Below are 21,396 nucleotides of genomic sequence, written 5' to 3'. Positions count from 1 at the left end.
GTCCCTCCACAAATGAGTGGAAAATAAAATGCAGGGATGTATACATACACATACATGATAGTGTCCCGTTCACCCCAAAGAGCAACGAAGCTCAGACACATGTTATTGAGTGGAGGAATCCTGAAGGCATTGTGCTAAGCAAAGTGACCAGACCACAGAGGACAAAGACAGTGTTGTTCCACTCCCACTAAATATCCGGAATGGGCAAATTCACAGAGACGGGAAGGAGATGAGAGGTTAGCAGGCACCGGGGGAGAGGAGAATGGGAAGTTACTCTGTAGTGGTCACGGAGTTCCTGTTTGGAAAGATGGAAAAGTTTGAAAAATAAAGAGTGGTCGCGGTTGCGTACCATTGTGAAGTGTAATTAATACTGCTGAACTGCACCCTTCAAAAGTGTGACAGTGGGAAATTTACATTATCTATATTTTACTGTAATTGAAGAAATCTTTTATAACATTGGGGAAAAGAGGGGCCAAGCCTCTCTGACAGTTCTGCTCTGGCTGCTTCCTGGGGACCAGGGAGCCCAGCCTTGGGGGGACCCTCTGAATGGGGGGTGGGGAAATTCACTGTCCTGCCCCCTCCTCTGTCTTTCCAGCTGCCCCCACACTGCCACCCCAGCCTGTGGTGGGGAGTTGGCCAGGTCAGGACCAGGCTGGGCCTCCCTCCAGAGCAGATGGCTTTGGGCTCCTCCTCTCCCTCCACCTTCTCCCTCACCCTGCTTAAAGAAGAGACTTTCCAGAATACGTCATCTCACCGGAGCTGTAAACGTCAAATTTAAATTCATACTTTGTACCACCTTTGATTTCAAAGCGGATTACACCTCCGTGGTGAAAGGCGGCCACAGCGCCGGGCCTGAGCAGGCCTCCCGGGCTTCTGTAGGCCCTGAAGCATTGTTAACTCCTTCCAATTCATTAGGTCTAATCCTGGGGGTGCTGAGCAAGGGCCTGGGCCGGGCCTGCCCGGCACTCCAGACCATATGTGCCTATTGTGTCACTTGCTGACTGAGCCAGCACCCGGTGCCAGCACCAGCCCCTAGGACAGGGGCTGTGGCCACCGCCTGTCTGGGGGGGCCTGCAAGGGGGTGTCATCCAGACCTCCGCAGGGTCTTTAAAGACTGTACCGACCCCAGGTGGAGGGAACCTGGGCGGCCCTAGAAGAGGTAGGACAGACAGACATCCATTCGTGTTGTTATGGGTCTCCCCCAGCACACACACTGTTACACCTGCACACTCACCCTGATGCAACACACTCATGTGCTCAAACACTTAGTACCTATCAATGCATATGCACATTCACAGCCACACCCCAGACACAGCCTCACCTGTACACACTCTCACAGCACATCCATACATGCACAATACCCAGCGTACACACCTATGCACACTCACACCCACACTCTCCACACCTGGTGCATGGCCTTCCTCATGCACACACTGCCGTATACTCCCATGTGCTCAGTCCACCCTGCAGAATTTTCCAAGTTTGTTTAAAAAAGTAAGAGCTCCTGGCATTTTCCCCTCTGATCTTTCCAATGCCCCAGATGTCATGGCTGAAAGGGGCTTTAAAGAGACTGGAGTCTGCGGGTTGGGCTGTGCACATCTCTGTTTTCAGCTAATTGGTAGGAGGCTGAGGCAGGAAGATGACAAGTTCAAGGCTGGTTCAAAGCCAGCCTTGGAACTTAGCAGGAACCTGTCTTGAAATTTAAAAATTTAAAATGGATGGGGACGTGGCTCAGAGTTCCCTGGGTTCAACTCTCAGTATTCCAAAAAGTGAGTGTTGGGGGAGTGACTGTGGATTTAGCTCAGCGGCACAAGTACCTGCTTGGAAAGCACAAGGTCATGAGTTTGAACTCCGTTACCAACAAAAGTAAGTGTGCATTGGAGAGAACCTGCTGGGACACAAGCTGGCTGAGAGTGACATTCAGTCAGGATGGGGCAGAGGCCAGTGGCTCTCATCCCAAAGGAGGGAGACAGACACATTCAACACCCAAAGCTAAGCAAATGCAGAGTTACCGGCACAGTGCTACCTGCCTGCCTGTCCCTCAGTCTTTCCATCCGCCACATTGAGGGGTGTGGAAGGGGTGGACAGAGGTGAAGGGTGGCAGGGGAGGGTTTGGGTCTGTTCTTGTATTTCAGTGTGCTCTGCACACTCCAGTCATGTGAGTTGCTTTCTGTCCCCATGTTCAGTGACATCAGGTTGGAAGCCTGAAATGCATCACGGTAGCAGCATTCACACCATGGAAATTGGGAATACTGCATATGAGAATGGGTTTTCACCAAGAGCTCATTGGTTTTTGTTTGTTTTTTGTTTCGTTTTGTTTTTGTTTTTGGTACCAGGGATCGAACTCACAACATCCCACTTGCCAGGCAGGTGCTTAAGCTGCTGAGCTAAATCCCCAGCAAGAGCTCACTGTTAAACAATTACCAGCACAGCACTGCTCCCTGTCCCCCACTAGAAACCTCATGCCCCTTAGTAAGTAACTTAAGCCCAGGTACCCAAAGTATTCACACATTCTAGGCCAGCCAATGCCTCACCATCTCCTCCAACTCCTACACCTCAGTTTCCCCCACCATAAACTTGGGGAATTAATATCCCTAGAGTTTAGTATGCACAGAAATCACACCCTGTTAAATGCAGCATCTGGCTGGTTGGTGGAACCCAAGATTCTCCATGCTGATACCTCTTAGGTGATGCTGACCTGCCTTTGCACAGGCCACCCTTCGAGGAGCAGGGACTCCTTTGTGAGCACTTAGCTAGTGCCAGGGACACATGTGGAAACTGCCTTGAGTTGTCAGTCTCCAGTTTGACCTCCCTCCTACGGTTTAGAGGTTTCAGTCTGTCCTCAGCCAGCCCTGTTGCTTTGGGCCTCTGGCAGCACATCATGGTGGAAGTGAGTATGCAATGAAACTCATCTCCCAGTGAAGAAGGGGCTGGGGCCCTACCAACCTCTTGGATTTTCTTTAATTTTTAAAAATTAATTTGATTGGTATATTGTAGATATACATTATGATCACATTCATCAGGGGGAGTTTGGACCTGTACATGATATATATTGATTCTTCTTTTTTCCCAGCCCCCTCTCCTCTCTTCAGCCCGCCTTCCCCTCCTTATTTACAAAAGCTTTGCTTCCATTTTGTTCCTTCTATTTTCTTTTCCCTTCTTTCCCTTCCCCTTCCCTCAACCGTTTCCCTTTCCCATTTGAATATTTTCTTCCTGTTTCCCAGGACCTTGTATCATTTTTGTCCTTATTTACCCTTAAGGTTTCTCACATCTGAAAACAATGTGACATTTAAACATGTGTGTCTGACGTACTTCACTTAAGAATATGGACTCTTTTTTTTCCCTTTCCTTTCTTGCCCACCGTCCTCTTTGAAGCACCCTCCTGATAACCTAAGGACCTCCTTTTAGGCTCCACTTCTTAAAGTTTCCACCACTTCCCAACACGCAGGCCTTGGGGGACATTGCAGATCCAGACAACAGCAGTCTGCCCATCAGACCAGGGTTTAGACTGCAGAACTCGCCCAGGTCAGGGATACGTGCTGCCGGGTGCTACATCCATCCAGCGGTCCTTGTTATGGCTTGGATCTAGATGGCTCATAAGGTGGGGATTTTGAGCGGTGGCTAGGCCAGGGGTGTGTGATGGTAGATTAGGGTATGTGATGCTGAGGCTGAAGATGTGTGATAACTAAATTGGTTCAGCACAGCTCTGGGTGTGGATGATGGGCAAGACCACCCTGGGTGTGGTGCAGGCTGGATGGAATATACAGGGAGGCTGCTGCTTGCCGCTTCCTGCCTGCTCTGCCATGGACTGTTTCTCCTCTGCCAGGCCACCCTGCCTTGAAGCCAGCTGACTATGGACTGAAACCTTTACAAACTGGGGGCCAAAATAAACCTTCCTCTTTTAACTCTAGGTGTTGGGTATTTTGTCTCAGCAAAGAGAAAACTAGGACAGTCCTCTCGGCAGAGCCCAGGTTTCTCCAGCAACTGGAACAGGTAATGTCATGTTTTCTTGTTTTGTGCCCATCTACAGCTATGTCCATGGAACTTCACTCTGCCAGTGAGGGTTGCCAAACCCTCCTCTCTTCAGCCCACCCTGGGCCCACGCAGATGGAAGAGAGAGAGAAGCCACAACAGTCATCTTGTAGGTGCCCTCTCTGCCATGGAAAGGTCAGCCGAGATTCTGCCTCCATCACTGACCCCACCCAGCACCTGTTCACAGCACTGCTGCAGCATGCCAAGGGCACCAAGGACTCCAGAGCCACTTGTTAATTAATTGCACTCATTAGCAGGGATGATGCTGGACATCTGGGCCCTCCTATAGCTGAGTTCAGACCCTCAGTACTCTGAGGCTGAGGACAGTTGCTCTGCAGAGGCCTGTAGAGTCTGCCAGAGCGAGGGCCCCTGCACAGGTGCAAAGTACCCCACAGGTACACCCTAAAAAGCAAAGAGTAGCTCGCTCAGTACAGAGTAAGGAGCTTTCAGTTGCCTTCCTACCCAAAATCCCCACCCCACTCTCCTCTAGAATGAGGACGAGAGGACCCACGGGCTGTGCCCAGGCCAGGAAGGGACCCTTGCAGTGGAAGAAGAATTAAACCCCTGCTTCATACCCTCACCCTTCTTCCCAGAACCCACTTACCCTAGGCCCCCTCATCGCCAATGCCAAGGACACCCACCATTTTCTCTTTTTGAATGCTCCTCTAGGACCACAATGTGATGGCTCTAAAAGGCAAAACCACAAAGACTCTTCACCTTGGCCATTTATTCACACATCAGCAAACATTCATCAAACGCTGACTCTGAGTCAAGCATGATGCCAGGCATGTTGACACGCAGCTGTCAACAAAACACAGTACTATGCACAATGAAATATTATCCAGCCATGAAAAGGAGTGAAATCTGGACATACCCTGCAACACAGAGAGACTCTGAAAACCAAAATAAGTCAGACATGGAGGGATTTGTCCTTCCACTTTGTATGATTCCGCTTACATAAGGGAACAACAGTAGGCAAGTTCAGAGACAGAAAATAGATGAGCTTCCCAGGAGCTGCTGGAGGAGGAAGTAATGTGGAGTTATTGTTTAATAGGCACTGGGATTGTTTTGGGGACAATGAAAAAATATAGAGAAGTGCTGAGGGTTTTACATGCCATCCTAAATGTTTATATGTACATTTTATCGTAAACAAATAATACAAACGGAAGTCCCTTCCTTCGTGGAGCTTGGATTCTAATGGAAGGGCCTAGAGGATAAGCAGAACAGAGGAAGGATAGGAAAGACAGTGACAAATGCTGCCCATATGAAGCCAGAGAGGAGAAGAGGGAGTGTCTGGGTGGGATTTGGGGCTAAATATGGTGGCTGGGGAGGCCTCCTTGGGGGATGGAGTGCTTTGAGCAGAAACTGAAGAAGGCGAGGAGCACCAGGAGCACACACCGAAGGACAAACGTTCTGGGCAGAGGGAGCAAGATGTGGAGGCCTCAGGCGGGGCGGTGTGGTGTGCAGGATCCGCCAGGCGGCAGAGTGGCAGAAGTGGACAGAGAGGCGCAGGGCAGGCCCTGAGCACCCCCGTGTGGGGCAGGCACCCAGCATAGGCTGCAGCATCCACCTTGGCACCTCGCACTCCCAGCCAGCCCCACTGCTCCTGCTGGAACCCCTCCCGAGTCTCCTAGCCTGGTGGCAATCACAGGCAGACCTTCCACCCCTACTTTCCACCCCACCCTCCTCCACCTTGAGACTGAGCCCAGAACACATCTGGAAGGTGAGCTGGAGCTTCCTGCACTCCGGGTGCTCACAGCAGAGATCATGAGACCCAGGAAAGCGCCACTGCAAAGCTTCGCCCTTTGGCAACACCCACTGCTCAAACCCAGAGCCACAACTTGCCTCCCTGTTGTCCTTATTGGGTTTCTGCCTCCTTTAGGTTCTGGTTCACCTTTCTCAGCTCTCAAACCGGGTGGTTGCAAGGACCCGATTAGGTTATTCCATGTAATGCAATCAATACGCAACAAAGGTGAGCTAACATTGCTGATGGGAAGCAGAACAGAGTGGTGCTGAGCGGGTGCAGGCTCCAGGCCTCTAAGTTAGGACAGTAGAGAAAAGGAAAGCGGAAAGGTGAAAGCTGAAAGCTGATCACTGCTGCCCCCAGGACAGAGACTGAAACCAGAAAGCATCAGGTACATTCCCAGCCATTTTTCATCAAAGCCTCAGGCTGGCCACGAACTTGTGACTGTCCTGCCTCAGCCTCCAGAATTGCTGGGATTACAGGCATGTGCTTACGTGCCCAACAGGAACAGATGTTTATTGTGCAGCTATTATGTGTCAATAGTCATTTCCTTTGCCCTTGCTGCACTCTGGGCCTGTGATGCCATCTTTGTAAATATTTAAACCAGGTCCGCCTTTCCTTACCAGAGCTCCTTGGAGAAAGGCTGGACCTTATCCCTGTCTGTGTCCTGGTACCTTGATCAGGAAAGGAAGGCAGGCATAAAGAGAGTACCGTGCCCAGGGAGAGCTGCGGAGGGCGGGGATGAAGAGGAGTGGGCGGAGGAGAGCGGTGCCAAGCGGGAGAGCTGGGGAGTGAGGGTCCCAGTGCAAGAGGTTTCTGGCCTCCTAGCCCTTCCCAACGTCCCGTTGTTACTGCACCAGGCTTCACACCTGTCTGCATTCTTCCTCCCCAGCAGCCCCAGGAGGCTGGTCCTATTGCACCCCCATTCTACAGGAAGGCAGTGGGCAGAGGGATGGAAAGAGGCAGTGTCAGGACTGGAATTTTGTTCTTCCCAACACCAACGCCAATGTCCTTACCCACTGCTGCCCTGTTCTGCAGACTTGATAAGCACGAGCCACTGCCTCTCCCGAAATGCCCCAGTTCTCACAGTCTCATATTTGAGACTCATCGATTGATTATTGATGGATGCATTTGTGGTCTAGCTCTGGGGGCACTCAGTCAGGCCCTGGGCAAGGGCAAGAATGGGGGTGAGGCAGGGTCTTCCAACCCCAGGAAAGGCCCTCAGGCTGCCCCATCCCCAGATTCCTGCTTCTGGCCTCCACCGCTGCCAACTTCCCTTCGCCTCTGGATTTAAAGTCACAGTGACGATTAATCACCCAATGACATGGAGGGCAGGCTGCAGAGGAGTTAATTAATTAGGGAAATTTCTCCCAGCCCTTTGAAGGTGAAATGTGTGGGGAGGGTACTGGGCCAGGGACAGTTATTATTCAAGCTGAACAAGCTGACTCTGAGAGAAGACTTCAAGAGCCACTCCAGGGGACTTTTGGAAGGATGGAAACCACACTAGGGTGTGTGCCCTCTCAGCTCCTCCTCCTGGACATGGCCGGGGGCATCCCAGAGGCAGAGGGCAAAGCTGGCACCTACAATCTAAAACCAAATAAAAATGGCCAATACTACTGCGATTGCCAGAGGCTCACGGGAAAGATTCGGGTGTTGTCTGCATGGTTTGGATGCACCATCCAAACCATGCAGACAACACGGAGAGAAGGCTATTGGGCCAGCACGGGCTCTGAGATGGAACTTGTGGGGATGGCATGGTTCTAATCTCTTCAGTCCCCACTTTCTTTCCACACTGTGGCCTTGAAGAGTGGATCCTCTTGTGCTGGTTGGGGTTCCACACTAGCCGCCGGCCCAGGCAGCCAAGTACCTGTTCCTACCCACACAGGAGCGGGCAACTGACTTGGTCACTAGATCAGGGGCAAACAGGAAGCACCTCCTGCCACCACACACCAGTGCCACTCTTCTGCAACATCAAAGTTGTGAAGCTAGAACAATATTGAGGTGACAAAGATGCTTACAAGCCTTGTCCTGCCTCAAGAGCACCCAGCTCACGGATCTTCTAGCCCATGGACAGAGAAGGCCAGTCTGAGCCTAAAATGTGGTGGATGCAAAGCTCCATGGGAGCACAAAGGACAGCAGGACTTCAAATGATGGGGGGGACCCAGGATGGCTTCAAGGAAAGGACACCTGGAAAGAAAGCTGGCATCTCAACAGGCCTTTTAGGCAGCCTCTGAGGGAGGGAAAGATGCTGAGTGGCGTCACTGCCCTGTGGAATGGACAGACAGGGAGCAGAAGGAGGGCAAGACAAGAGGCCAGAGAGTCAGAGCGGGCCTGGCGGAGAACACCTTCGAGAGTAGGACTGGCCAGGCTTCAAAGCTGCTGGGTTTTCTTTGGGAGCTTTGTCCAGAGTCTACAATGACCAGAGAGCTCTGAGCCTTAGAAAGGCCAGTGTGGCAGCCAGGGGGACACAGTGCCCTGGGAGAGGTGAGACAGGAGCTGGTGAGGAGTCGGGTTTCATGGTCCAGGGAGATGGAGCAGGAGGCAGAGCAAAGAGGGCCGGTTCCAGCTCATTGCCCTCTCTGTCCGAGCACCCTGCCCAGTGCCTTTCCATGTCGGGATTTTGATTATCCTCAGGATTTCCCCGGGGACTAAGGGCTGACAAAGCTGGGGTGTGCGGGTTCTGTGCACCTGAGCAGGGGTCTTGGCTCCACCACCCCCACCCTGCAGGAAGGAGGGTCAGTGGCCTGGGGACTCTGCCTGTGCCCAGCTCAGGGGCCCCGTGGGGAAACTGCGAGGGTGGGTTGGGGTGGGGAAACAGTGCCACACGGCCCACTGCTTCTCCCCTGACTCCCCCATCCTCATCCCCTTCAATCATTTGTACGACAGGAAGAGAACCTAATCCCAAATCTGAAAAACTATGTGATGGAGGATTTACAGTATTAGAAGGCAAACAGTGGCAGGTGTAATTAGGAGAAAAATTTGTCATGCTCTCGACTTGGGGAAGAGAAAGGAAGGTCTGGCATCACAATCTCGCCGGTGTTTACCCAGTGTGCACACACACGCGGGGGAGCGGGCGCTGGCCACCGGCAGATTAATATTTGATGCAAGGGGGAGAAACGCATGCTGTTCATGTTTATTTAGGATATTGTGAAATACAGTGAAATTTGCAATTTTATTGGATTTGTGGGGATGGTGTTTTGGAGAAGTCTTAAGCCGCATGGTAGGACACGCACATCTCTCTGGAGCATAGAGGGACCAGCTTTGGTGGTGAGCCCCCTCTGCCCCCCTTCCCAAATCCAAACTTCTAGTTCCATTCCCTTCCTGAAATGAAAGGGGATTGGCCCCAGGAGTATGGTTGGAATAAGACAGAAATCTCAGCTGGGCCTCTTAATTTGGAGTTTAGAGGCATGTGGCTGGCATAGAGAGGGCATCTCTGGGGGGTTTGTGTCAATTACACAAGGGCTGGAAGCCAGCTTGGGCAGCTTTAGAACTGGTGACCCTGGCCCAGCTCGCGGGGGGGCCTGGGAGGAGAGAAAGATGGGTAGAAAGTGGGATACTGAGCTGTTCTTTTTGTGTCCAAGAAACTAGTGGTTGGAGAGAGCCTTAGAAAGCCCATCCGAGGGATTTCCAGTTCTCTTTCTCCAGTCAGCCAGCTTGTGCTGCCCCATCTCCAGTCTTCAGGGACTTGTTAGCCCATGCCATCATTGGACACTGCCCTGCGGAGAACTTTTCTTTACAATTTCCGAAGCGCATGGTTTAGGTTGGGGTGGAGGCAGGGACAAGGATCTGGTCCAGTGTTTGCTCACACTGTGTTCAAGTAAAGGCCCAGAGAGCTGGACCGCTAGGCAGGTACTTGCACATATGGTATATTCCTGAGTGAAGACATGAAACCTGATAGAGGTGATTGTTTCTAGACATGGAAACGGGAGGGATATGAATGTGGGGACCCAGGCAGGGAGACTGACTTCTCCACTCACTATTTTTGACCAATTTGAATCTTTCATCATGCGCTTGTACTACTTTTTCTCAGTATAGACACTTTTCTTTTAAAAAGTATGTTCTTGTTGAAGAACAGAATTAGATAAAGAGGAAAGAGGAAATGGGATGGTATGAAATAGGATGGGTTTAGGGGAGTAGGTGAGATAAAGAATTTCAAGGGAACAAAATATGCAATAGCAGAATTCACACTCCTGGGGAGGGTCAGGGAAAGAAAGAGGGAGAGAGAGAGAGAGAGAGAGAGAGAGAGAGAGAGAGAGAGAGAGAGAGAGGGAGAGAGAGAGAATCAAGTCAATCATTACATTGAACCAAAGGCTGCCTGTCTCCTTGGAGCTTCTACCCACTTTCCCACTGTCCTAGTTCTACCAACTGGGTCACACAGAGAAAGTCTCCTCCCTGTGCCCCACGGCAGCCCTTCAGGTATCTGAAGATAGAACAGAGCCTCACCAGAACTGTGCCTGGCACCTATAAATATCTGAGCTGGGTCAGACTGGATTCTGGCTCCTTCCGCCCCAAACTTCGTCCTCTGCCACACATTGCCACTCCTGTCCTCCAGGACAAGGCCTCTCTGCATCCCCACGACCCCCAGGGACAATCCTCCACTTCTGCCAGGGCCTCCTGCAGTGAGGGGCCTGCTCTGCAGGTGTCCCACTTTCTCTGACTTGACAGAGGCCCCCCTTTCAGCATCAAATGCAAACGCTTTAGAGACCATCCAATTCCAGTTTAAAGATCAATAGTAAACCGAGGCCCAGGAAGACACCAAGACTGGCCTGCAGTCGTGATCTCTCTGTGAACTCTCCTGTGAACCCTCCAGCACTCCTAGCAGGACAGACGCTGGGGCAAAGTCACTGGGACAAGGTCACTGGAAGAAGTGGGGCCAGTGCCAGCCACTGTCATGGGAAGTGGCTTAATTTCTAGAATAGGTAGCAAGAAATCCCAGAAGCTGGGCAAACCAGACAGGGATTGAGGTTAAAAGAGACTTGCAGAAAAGACAGGGCTGGGGCAGTCTCAGCAAGCAGTGTGTGAAGAGAGGGAAGGCGGTCGTGCTGATGTGTGTGTGCGTGTGTATGTTTTGCCCGTGTACACATGAACCTGTGTGATAGTCCACACAAGTGTGTGTGTGTGTGTGTGTGTGTGTGTGTAGCAGAGGCATGTGTGTTGACACCGCTCTGGGCAGAAGATGTGCGTGCATGTGCGCCAGGCGTCTGCTGCAGCAACTTACCTGCATTTGCTCATAAAGCTGTCTCCTCCCCTAAATTGTAAGAGGAGATTTTATCTTTTATTTTTTTTAAATATCAATATTCTCAATGCCAACTGGAGCCCATGGCATATAGTAGATGCTCAGTCAACATCCACCGGACTCTATTCACTTGCCCAGTGTGTCTCCAAAAGAAGCATCCACAGCAGGAAGGGGAAAGACTCTACCACACAGCAAATGCTCATGGAGGATCTGTGCACGCGTGTCTTGGCAAGTCTTCCCATGTGCACACGTCTGTGTGTGTGCCGTGGACATGCCCTGGCGTGAGAGATTTCAAACCACAGCGAGGGAGTGTGTGTACATGTGTGTGCACGGGCAGGCGTGTGCATGCCAGCTCCAACAGCTCGCTCGTGCACTCTTACAGCAGCCTCAGTGATGCCCAGCTTTGGCTCAGCCAGATTTCTTCCCCGGAAACCTGGAGCAGCTAAAATTAGTATGAAAATGGTGGTGTTCGGTTAAAGGGGGGGGGGGAGATGAGGGTGCCCATGAGTGCTATTTTATTTCTCAGTGAGAGGATAAAGTGATTTTTCCTACATAATTTTTGATGTAGAGGCTAAATTAGGCCAGAGAAGAGGGACAAAGCAACTTTCGCCCTCATTAGTATTCCAGCCGCGTCGGCCCAGCCACGGCAGTTATGTATTTTTGCAAGTATGCATATAATTTATTGTGGAGAACACAATTTACATGGTAGTCGATGCCTGTTTTATAGCCTCACAAATAGATGTATGAACTCAAGCATATAATGGCCCAACCAGCAGGCGCAAATACGTTCTAAATCTTCTAAATGTGCTTCACAAAAATGTAACTGAGGAATATAAAACAGATCAATTCTTGCATGTTATATATTGGTTTTTGATTTACAAATCTAATCTGGGACATTTCTTCAGAAATGAGGGGATTTTTCCCCCCTCCTTCCCCTCTTTTCCACCAACTTCTCCATGCATAGACCTGGCTTGCTGGCCAGGCGCCCACAGGTGCTGCCACCTCTGGGACATGCCCAAGTGCCCACGTGTGTGACCCTGAGCACGTGACCTTGCCGGGCTGCCTGGGGGGAACTCGCCTGCACACTGGAAAGCTGTGAGCCCCAGGTGAAAGGGACAGTGTGGTTTTGCTCCCTGTGTGGCCTCCCCCATTTGAGGCTGCGCATACAGGGAGGAGAACTGATAAGCACGCTCCACCTGAGTGCGGCTAGCTCTCAGATTCCATCCCTTTGGGCTTATATCTAAGTGGCCTATTTTCCCCTGGGAGACAGGCTGCCTTCCTGGCTGAAGCAGAAAAAAAGAAAGGGAGGGTCCGGAATGAAAATTAAACTAACATTTGTTAAGTTTCTCTTTTATTTTGCATTTTTAAATATTTTAGTCAATTTACCTCCATGCATGTGCCTTTTTTTTTTTTTTTTGGTCTTTTTCTTTTTTATCGGTACCGGGGATCGAACTCACAACTGCCTGCTTGCAAGGCAGGCGCTTATGCCGCTGAGCTAAATCCCCAGCCCCTATGCATGTGACTTTTTATTTTTAAAATAACCTATTCCATCCACAGCTTAGCTAGATAAAAACTATGGCATGCTCTTGAAATGGAATACAATACAGCAAAGTAAATGAGCCAAGTTTGGCTCCATCTTACAGTGTGAAGGATCCCAGCACACAGGTGAAATATAAGAAGCCAGACCTAAAAGAAGGGCTGCTGTATAACATGGCTCACACAAAGTCCAAAGCGTAAAGTGAACGAAACTCTCATTTGGAGATGGCAAAACGTGGAGGGAAAGCAGGAGCTCCCACTGTAACAGTCGGCTGTCTTCAGGGAGGCGGAGGTATAGCTGGCGCAGTAGGGGCTGCTGGGAGACTGACGCTGTTCTGATTCTGGACCAGGCGGTCCAAGAGTCATACCTGATAGAAAAGCCGTAAAAGCGGACTTTAAGGGTTTATGAAAAGTTAGCACCGCGGTTCCACCCTCTTAAACTCTGCCCCCCCTGAAGACAGTGGCAGGTAACATTTCTGGTACTTGGTTTTAGGTTGCTTTGTTTTGTTTTGCTTTTGCTTTTGGTCAGTCTATATAAATATTTCTAAATTTTGTTAAACTTCTCAGAGAACCAACTTTCGGCTTTGTTGATTTTTCTCTGCTGTCCGTCTCCTTGGTTTCATTTATCTCCACTCTAATCTTTTTTGTTGTTGTTGTTCACTTCGTGTTTACTTTGTTCTTCTTTTTCTTATACATTGGAGAGTCTTGACATGAGATCTATTTTCAAGGCGGCACCTACAGCTATACATTTCCCTCCAAGCACTGCTTTCGCTGCATCCCCTAAGTTTTGAGATGTTGTGTTTTAATTTTTATTCAACTCCAAGTATGTTTTCTTTCCCTTGAGATTTATTTTTTGACACATTAGTTTTGTGTTGTTTCCATGTTTTTATGAATTTTCCAAATTTAGTTCATCCCTGTGTTATGGCTTTTACCTAGATGTTCCCCCCAAAGCCTCATGTGGGCATGGGTGGGGTCTTTCAAAACAGACTAGACCTAAGGTGTTTGGTGCTGGGATTAAGGGTGTGTGACACTAAATTGGTCCACTGATGGGAAATAGTATAATTCTGGGAGTGAGTGGATGGATTTACTAAAAACAGAAGCCTGCCGCCCCCCCCCCCCCCGTGTGGGTGGCACCACCAAAAGGCCTGTAGCCTGTTCGGGCTAAAAGGGAAAGGCAGACTTGCTTCCTGCCTTCTGCTGCCATGCCATGACCTGTTTCTCCTCCGGGATGCCCCTCTGCCATGCCAGCCTGCCTTGGAGCCAGCTGATTATGGACTGAAACTTCTACAGTCTGTGAGCTGAAATAGGTTAAAAGTTGGGTATTTTGTCTCAGCAACAAGAAAAGTAACTAAAACACTCTTGACTTCTGATTGCTTTTTATATTTTTTATTAGTACCATTTGCAGTACACAATGAGTACATGCCTTGTGGGAAGTTAGTACACCTACATAACACATCTCAATTCTCTTTTCCCTTCCTTCCAGTCTCCCTCCATCTCTTGATCACTTTCCCATTTGAGAATGATCTCTGCTCTGTTTCCTGTTATCTATGTTTTAGTTTGCTCTTTATTTATAGTGTGGGGAGGGGCTGGGGGTTTAGCTCAGCGGCATAAGCACCTGCCTTGCAAGCAGGCAGTCGTGAGTTCGATTCCCGGTACCGATAAAAATAAAAATATTTATAGTGTGGGTTTCTCATGTAAGAGAAACAATGCAATATTTAAGCATGTTGTGTCTGATTTATTTCACTTAACCTTATGGTCCCCAGGTGTACCCATTTTCCTACAAATGGCTCAAGTTTACCCTTCTTTATAGCACAGTAATACTCTACTGGGTGTAAATATCACATTTTCTTTATCCACTTATCTGTTGATGGACATACAGGCTGCTTCCAAGATTTACCTATTATGAATTGTGCTGCTATAAACATGGGCATACATAATTTCCATTTTTATTGTACACTGTCATCAGAACACACCTTGTATGATTTCAATTTTTTAAAATTTATTGAAACCTGATTTGCATCTTAAAATATGATCTATCCTGGAGAATATTTCACATGCACATAGGAAGAATATGTATTCTACTATGGTTAGGTGGAGTTTACTGAATCACTAGATACTAGAAAATAGTACCTGTTAGGCCAGCTTGGTTTAAATGATGTTCAAATCTCCTATATTTTTTTTTTGTTTGTTTTTTTTGTTTTTATCAGTACCAGGGATCGAACTCATGACTGCCTGTTTGCAAGGCAGGCGCTTATGCCACTGAGCTAAATCCCCAGCCCTCTATTTTTTTTTTTATCAGTACCAGGAATCAAACTCACAACTGCCTGCTTGCAAGGCAGGCGCTTATGCCGCTGAACTAAATCCCCAGCCCAAATCTTCTATTTCCTTGCTGGTCCTCTATTTAGTTATGCAGTGGCGTTTTATATCTCACCTAAATGCTACTTATAATGTAGCAGTCACAACCTTAGATTCAGGGCTTGCAACCCAGGGCAGAGATAAAGAGGGTCAATTTTCCAAACAGGGTGACCACCGTCTCTGACCCTGTCCCATAGCCTCGGGCCTTGGATTCTGCATAAAATCCAGCAGCCTCGAGGTTTCCCACAGGCCCAGAGCTGAGAGGCTGTTTTGAAAGATATCCCGGAGCACCCGGGAGACCTGTGCTCGACACTGAGCTGTGTCGCCTTAGACAAGTCCCTTCCCCTCTGAACTTCAGTTTCCTCATATGTGATACAGAAAACTGCATGATCACTGCCACCATTTACTAACGCCTTGCCAAGTACTCAGAAGTACAGAATTGCGCTCACTCTTCCTAATAAGCTTAGAAAAGATATGTATCTTTGGCGTAGGAAGAGACTGAGGCCTATATTGCAAAATAACTCACCCCAAACCGCAGGCATTTTTATTAGTCATTTTCCCATCATAGGGACAAAATACCCGACGCCTATGACTTAAAGGAAGAGAAGTTTATTCTGGCTCGTGTTTCCAGTGGGTTCAGTTCAAAGTCAGCTGACCTCGGGCAGAAATAGCATGGAGAAAAGGCGTGGCAGAAGACAGTTGCTCTTCCCTCGGTAGCCCTGCAGCAGAGAGAGAAAGGAGACAGATAAATCCTTCCAGGAACCACCCCCTCCCAGAGACTCACCCCTTTAACCAGTCTCCACTTCCAAATCTTTCTAAATCATAGGCATCCAGCCATCAGGCCCTGGTGACTCCAAAGCTGTAACAGAGAACGCCTGCCACATGGCTGCCCTTCACTCTGGAGAGTGTTTCCATGTGTAACAAAGGGACAGGGTAGGATGAGCCGGGCATCAGAGGAGCTCCATCACTGTGGCCCCTCTTCAGTTTGTCAGCTGTGATCCCAGTGAGCGGAACTAAAGTAATTCCAGGTGAAATGACCCATCCCTAGGATCTGCTTTCACTACCCCAGGGAAAGGAAAAGAGGCAGGGGCCCAGGGGAAACAAGATGGGCAATGCTGATAATCATTGCAAATGAATGAGGGCACTCAAAGTTTAGAGAGTTTACTCTCCCTTGTTTGTAATATTTGAAATTTTTCATGCTGAGACATTAACACAAACCCTCAGATGCTCTGACTCCTGGTAGACTGAACCATGCAAGAGCTGGCTGTTCTGCTCCTGGGGAACAAGTCCTACTCCACTGGTGTCCCCAGCATCAGCAGGGTCTGGTCTCTGGGTGGGGTTGGCCTACTGTCTGGATGACAGGTGGCTGTGAGATGCATGTGTTTCCTTCTTGCTCTGGGGACCTGGCTGCAAGGAGACCTGCTGTCCCTAGTGTCAGGAAGGGGGAGACAACCATGACCCTTGACCTGGAGAGCTTCCTGAGGAGAATTAGAAGGAACTTTGATTTAAATAGGGGACAGGTGGGGTGGGAGGGCCCTTTGTTCCCTTCCTAGACAAACACACCCCCCAGACCTGCAGGCTGGAGCTGTTCCCAGGCTGGTATTTACAGTCAGCATCTCCATGGCAACAAGCTAGTTAGAAGGTCCTCAGCCAGGCTCCCTGGGGCCACTTATCCTCACCCTGAGGATGAGGGCTGAGGGCAGCATTCTGGGCTGTCCTGCCCTCCTTCTGGTTCAGTTCTCAAGCATTCCAAGGTGACTCCCACCCCATCCCCTGCAGACAGTGCCCCTGTGCATCAAGTCCAGGAAATAAAGTCCTGCTCCTGGCCAAACACACAGACACCCCTCTCCCTCTCCCCTCCAGTCCTCTCTCTGTCTCTCTGTCTCTGTCTGTCTGTCTTTCTCTCTCACTCCCTGAATCTGTTCTTGGTTCAGTGGGAAGAAGAAGACAAATGCTCACTCCCATACACATACACATACTCAGACTCACACACCACATACACACATGCACACACCCCCAGCGTAGCTGCAGTCTGAGAAGGCTCTGGCTCTAAGGCCTGGGGTCAAGCCCATCAATGTGGGCAGCTCTGCTCTACCATGTGGCAATAGGTAACTTACAGAGCTTCTTTGACCCACAGTTTCCCCATCTCTACATTGAGAGTAATTAGCCCAAACCGCTTATGCCAGTTTTAAAGATTAAATTTCATCACTAGAACAGGATAGGTGCTAAATAATTGCTTCCTCCTTTCTCCTCCTGACCCTGAAGCAGCCTCTTCCTCTGATAGCCCACATCGGGCCAGTTCTGGTTGGTGGAGTCTGGAAGTGGGGCAGTCTGGCTGATGTGAGCAGTTGTGTGTTCTTAGAACATCAGTCATCTCATCTCTGGGTGGCTGTGGGGGTTAAGTGACTTATAAAAGCACTTAGTACAGTGCTTGGAACATGATTGACATTGTTCCTGTGGTAATAAGAATAATAACAACGCGGGCCAGGGACATAGCTCTGCAGCACAGCACCTGCCTGGCAATTGCAAGGTCGTGAGTTCGATCCCCTGGTACCAAAAAATAAAAACAAGAATAATAGCAACACAACCATGCTGCTGCTGCTGCTGCTGTCAAAAACAGCCTGAACCGGGGCTGGGGATTTAGCTCAGCGGCATAAGCACCTGCCTTGCAAGCAGGCAGTCATGAGTTCGATCCCTGGTACCGGTAAAAATACAAAAAAAAAAAAAAAAAAAAAAAACAGCCTGAACCGAGAACTTTCTATGCTCCCTACTTTCCTGATTTGTGGGCTCAGCTAGTGACCCAAGGCTGGGCATGCGCGTTTTATGTCCTCACATTTAGAAATGCATTCATGCCAGAGACAGACAGTAGAAGCATGGGGCTACCGACAATTCTGCGGGGACCCTCACTCAGGAAGCAGTGCCACTGGGATTCTCACAGAAGCTGGATCCAGATCTGCTCAGTCCTGGAGCCAGAGCCCTCACTTGACAGAAAAGAGGAATGAGATCCCAAAGGGGGCAGCTCTTCACTGAGGTCACCCCAGTGGCCAGTATGGACTCTGGCCACTGCGTCATCACATCCCCACTCGCCGCCTCCCGAGGGTGCCCCTCCCCAGTGTCCAGGTGCTAAGGAGAATCCAACATCTGCAGCTGGCCGGGCACAGGCACCAGGAATTGTAGTCCGGCGCCTGTTGGCAGGGATCCTGAAACCTGCTGAAAATCCCCACACCCTTTCTGTCATCCTGCTCTCCTCTTCCTCTCTCTCTCCCCCCATCTCTTTCTAGATAAGTTTGCCCAGTTTTAGTTCCTGGTAAGTAGTCTCTCGCCCTCACCAAGACTGTACCCCCACATCCCTCAACCTGTGTAAAATGAGCAAAGTGCCTTATTCCCAGTGAGGAATAATGGAAAGAACCCAGAAAAGTCCAAAAGAAAATGCCTGCATGGACCAGTACTCACTCAGGCAGTGCCACTGAGATTTGCCTTTATGATCATCAGTTTGCCACAGAATTACCAGCCCCTGGTGGATCCTGGCTCTGGACCTCAGGCTCAGGTACTTTTCTCCTCGAAAGAGGGCATTGGGAGCCTCGTGGGGCAGGGCCCTGTGCTGAGTGCTCAGCTATGATGCTTGGTAAGATCCTGCCCTCCAGCAGGCCCCCTTACTGGGCAGACAGAGAAGCGAGTGTCCAAGCCTGTGAGGGAGCCCACCTCGTGCAGAGGGGCACGCAGATAACCAGCTGCAGTAGTCTTCCCTACAAGGTACACCCTGGAACCTCCCTGGAATCAGTGCCCAGAATTGGTCAGAAATTGTGTCAGAATTTCTGGGCATGTTTTAAAATCCCCAGAGTTGAGAATTGCTGCTGGAATAAATGCCACTGCAGACCTGAGCAGGAGGGTACAGGCTTCCCATGAAGACCGCAGCAGGACAGGCCATGGCCACACAGTGCTGTCACTAACCGTCCTGCATACAGAAGGGAGGGAGGAGGAACAGCTGTGAGCGAAGAAGACAAGGTGTGTGTGACGGGGCTCCACAGAGCCAAGGACCTCATCCAAGTGTCCCCCCTCCCCTGCAGCCCACTTCCACACGGTGGTTCTTTGCTGTACTTCCCACTCACACACTTAAGTGGCTGTGGAAATGGAGTGATGACGGGGTCGGAAGAGACCCCAGTGCTCCACAGGCTCCTCCCTGAAAATCCTTCCAGGCTCCGCCTCAGAGAGGAGGTGAAGCCAAACGCCGCCATTTAGGAAAGGCCTGGTGCTTTCCCAGTACCAAGCTGTGGAAACCAGAAAGACTGTCATTTGAGAAAAAGAAAATGATTGATTTTTAGACATACGGATTCCCAAGCCTAGAAAAACCTTGGAAATCAACATGGCCAACTCCATACTGTGCTGGGAGCTACGAGCATCTAGAGGGTGACATCACCTATGAGTTTCCCTGTATAGTCCCTGCCTATTTGATGGGCAAAGACAGACGAGGTCCTCTCCTCGTCCTAGTGGCCACCAACAACTCCTCCTGTAAACAAGAGAACCAAGATAGTGAAAAAGGCATCACCCACTGAGCCCTACTGTGTGCAGGATACACATTGGTGCTTCCAGTTTCTCTGGGGAGGAAGGAAGCCTCGTGAAAGAAAAATGGTCACCTTGGAATTCCAGTCTATGTTTTTCATTTGATTGGTTGATGGTTTGGTTTTTTGAGACAGGGTCTCACTATGCATCTCAGGCTGGCCTTGAATGCTCTATGTAGGATAGGGTGGCCTCGAACTCGTGGTGATCCTCCTGCCTCACGTGTCTGAATTCAGTCCTCATGCAAAGCAGAATGTGCTCTGCCTCCTCACTCACTCACTCATGCATTAACTTAGTCAACCAATCTTTACTGAGCACCTACTGTGTGCTGCTATGCACTGATCAGAGCCAATCTTTGCTCTTTACCATGGTCTTCCCTGGGTTGTCTGTCCAGTTGCCTCCTGGCTATGAGCCTGCAAGACACAGGCAGAGGCCAGGGCCCAGGTCAACCAGGAACAGGAAAGGCATCCGTACTGGACGTTCTCCAGCCTGCTTCCCACACTGAGTTTTGCTGATTGTACCCTAATGCAGTACGACTTTATGCTATAAACCCAGTTCCTCTGTTCGCCCAGAACCTCGTTTGTGAAGTGGGGATAATGAAAAAAGGACCCACCATGTTGGTTTCTTGGTTTTGATAAACATACTACAGTGACACAAGATAATAACAACTGGGTGAGGGGCTTAGATGCACTATCTGTGCTATCATGGCAACGTCTCTGAAATTATTTACATCTAAAATTATTCCAGCTGGGCATGGTGGCATGTGCCAAAATCCCAGCACTTGAGAGCTGTGGCAGGAAATCTGTCATGAGTTCGAGGCTAGCCTGAGCTACATAGTGAAACCCTGTCTCAAAAATAATTAATTAATTAATTCTAAAATGAAAGGTTAATTTACAAAGTTACAAGGCTCTGTCTCATGACTTTGATGTGAGGAAGATTAACTTACTAATCATGCTATACATATTTGCTGGTTATTACTTAGTTCTCACAAAATATTATGAAGGATGTATTATTCTTATTTTTCAGCCAGCCAGAAAAGTCTGGTGACTTATCTATAGTCATTCAGATAGTATTACCCAACATGGACATATAAACTCAGGTCTAAAACGCTCGAAAGGCCACATTCTAAAACTAATACTAATACTAATACTAAAACTAATACTAATACCTTAGCACCTTGCACATGCTAGGTAAGTACTTTACCACATACATCTTGCCCCTTCCTACCCCATTTTCTGAAATAGGTTCTTGTTAAATTTCCCAAGCTGGAGGTTAGGGATATAGCTCATCAGCACACACCTGATTAGTAGTCGAGAAGTTCTGAATCTGACTTCTGGTACAAAAAAAAAAAGAAAAAGAAAGAAAGAAAACTAATTTCCCAGGTTCCCATGTGATCCTCTTGTGTCATCATGCTCCACACTTAGCGACATCCCCAGCATTTTTTTTTTTGACAGACTATTGCTAAATTGGTAAGTTGCCCAAACTGAGCTCCAACTTGTGATCCTCCCGCCTCAGTCTCCCAGAGTGCTGAGACTACAGGCATGCACTTACCTGGCCTGGCTAATATCTTAGTACTCTTAATGACAAAGAAATGACTGCTCCACCAGAAGCAGTTCTGGGAGTGAGGAACTAATGGTTATGATCAAATATGCTGTTTTGCAGCTGCCCTGGTTGATCTTCACCCCCGCTCCATGGGACTATAGGGAGTACATCTCCATTCAGATGAGTCCAGCAGGGTCCATAGTTTATGCTGATGTCAGACACACTTGGTGTTTCCCACACCACAGCGAGAAAGAAACCGTTTGCCCCTCAGCTCCAAAGTCAAGTGGATGCCCACAGCCCAGTCTAGTCCCCTGAGCTGGCCTACCATATCTGGTGGGCACCCACTCTCCAATGTTCTCAGTGAGGGGCTTAGAACATGCCCATGGCTCTTTTC

At 49.3% G+C, this 21,396-nt stretch overlaps 1 long non-coding RNA gene across 2 annotated transcripts in view; it reads right to left on the bottom strand.

Annotated features, from left to right (window-relative positions):
- Positions 1–12,367: 12,367 nt before the first annotated feature.
- The window catches only part of LOC111756749 (uncharacterized), an 88,916-nt gene continuing 79,887 nt past the window's right edge, over positions 12,368–21,396 (bottom strand). For both annotated transcript variants that reach the window (XR_002791162.2, XR_010048166.1), the window contains 3 exons: positions 18,781–18,858; positions 15,430–15,622; positions 12,368–12,916 (listed from right to left, as the gene is read on the bottom strand). This is a non-coding gene — a long non-coding RNA (uncharacterized LOC111756749). The remainder of the gene's footprint in view (positions 12,917–15,429; positions 15,623–18,780; positions 18,859–21,396) is intronic.

Source organism: Cavia porcellus, unplaced genomic scaffold (genome assembly GCF_034190915.1).
Source record: "Cavia porcellus strain 051 isolate PalLab524CR breed Dunkin Hartley unplaced genomic scaffold, mCavPor4.1 scaffold_6, whole genome shotgun sequence".
Taxonomy (NCBI): Eukaryota; Metazoa; Chordata; class Mammalia; order Rodentia; family Caviidae; genus Cavia; species Cavia porcellus.
The sequence above is the reverse complement of the archived record's forward strand: the minus strand, read 5'-3'. Positions and strand labels throughout refer to the sequence as shown.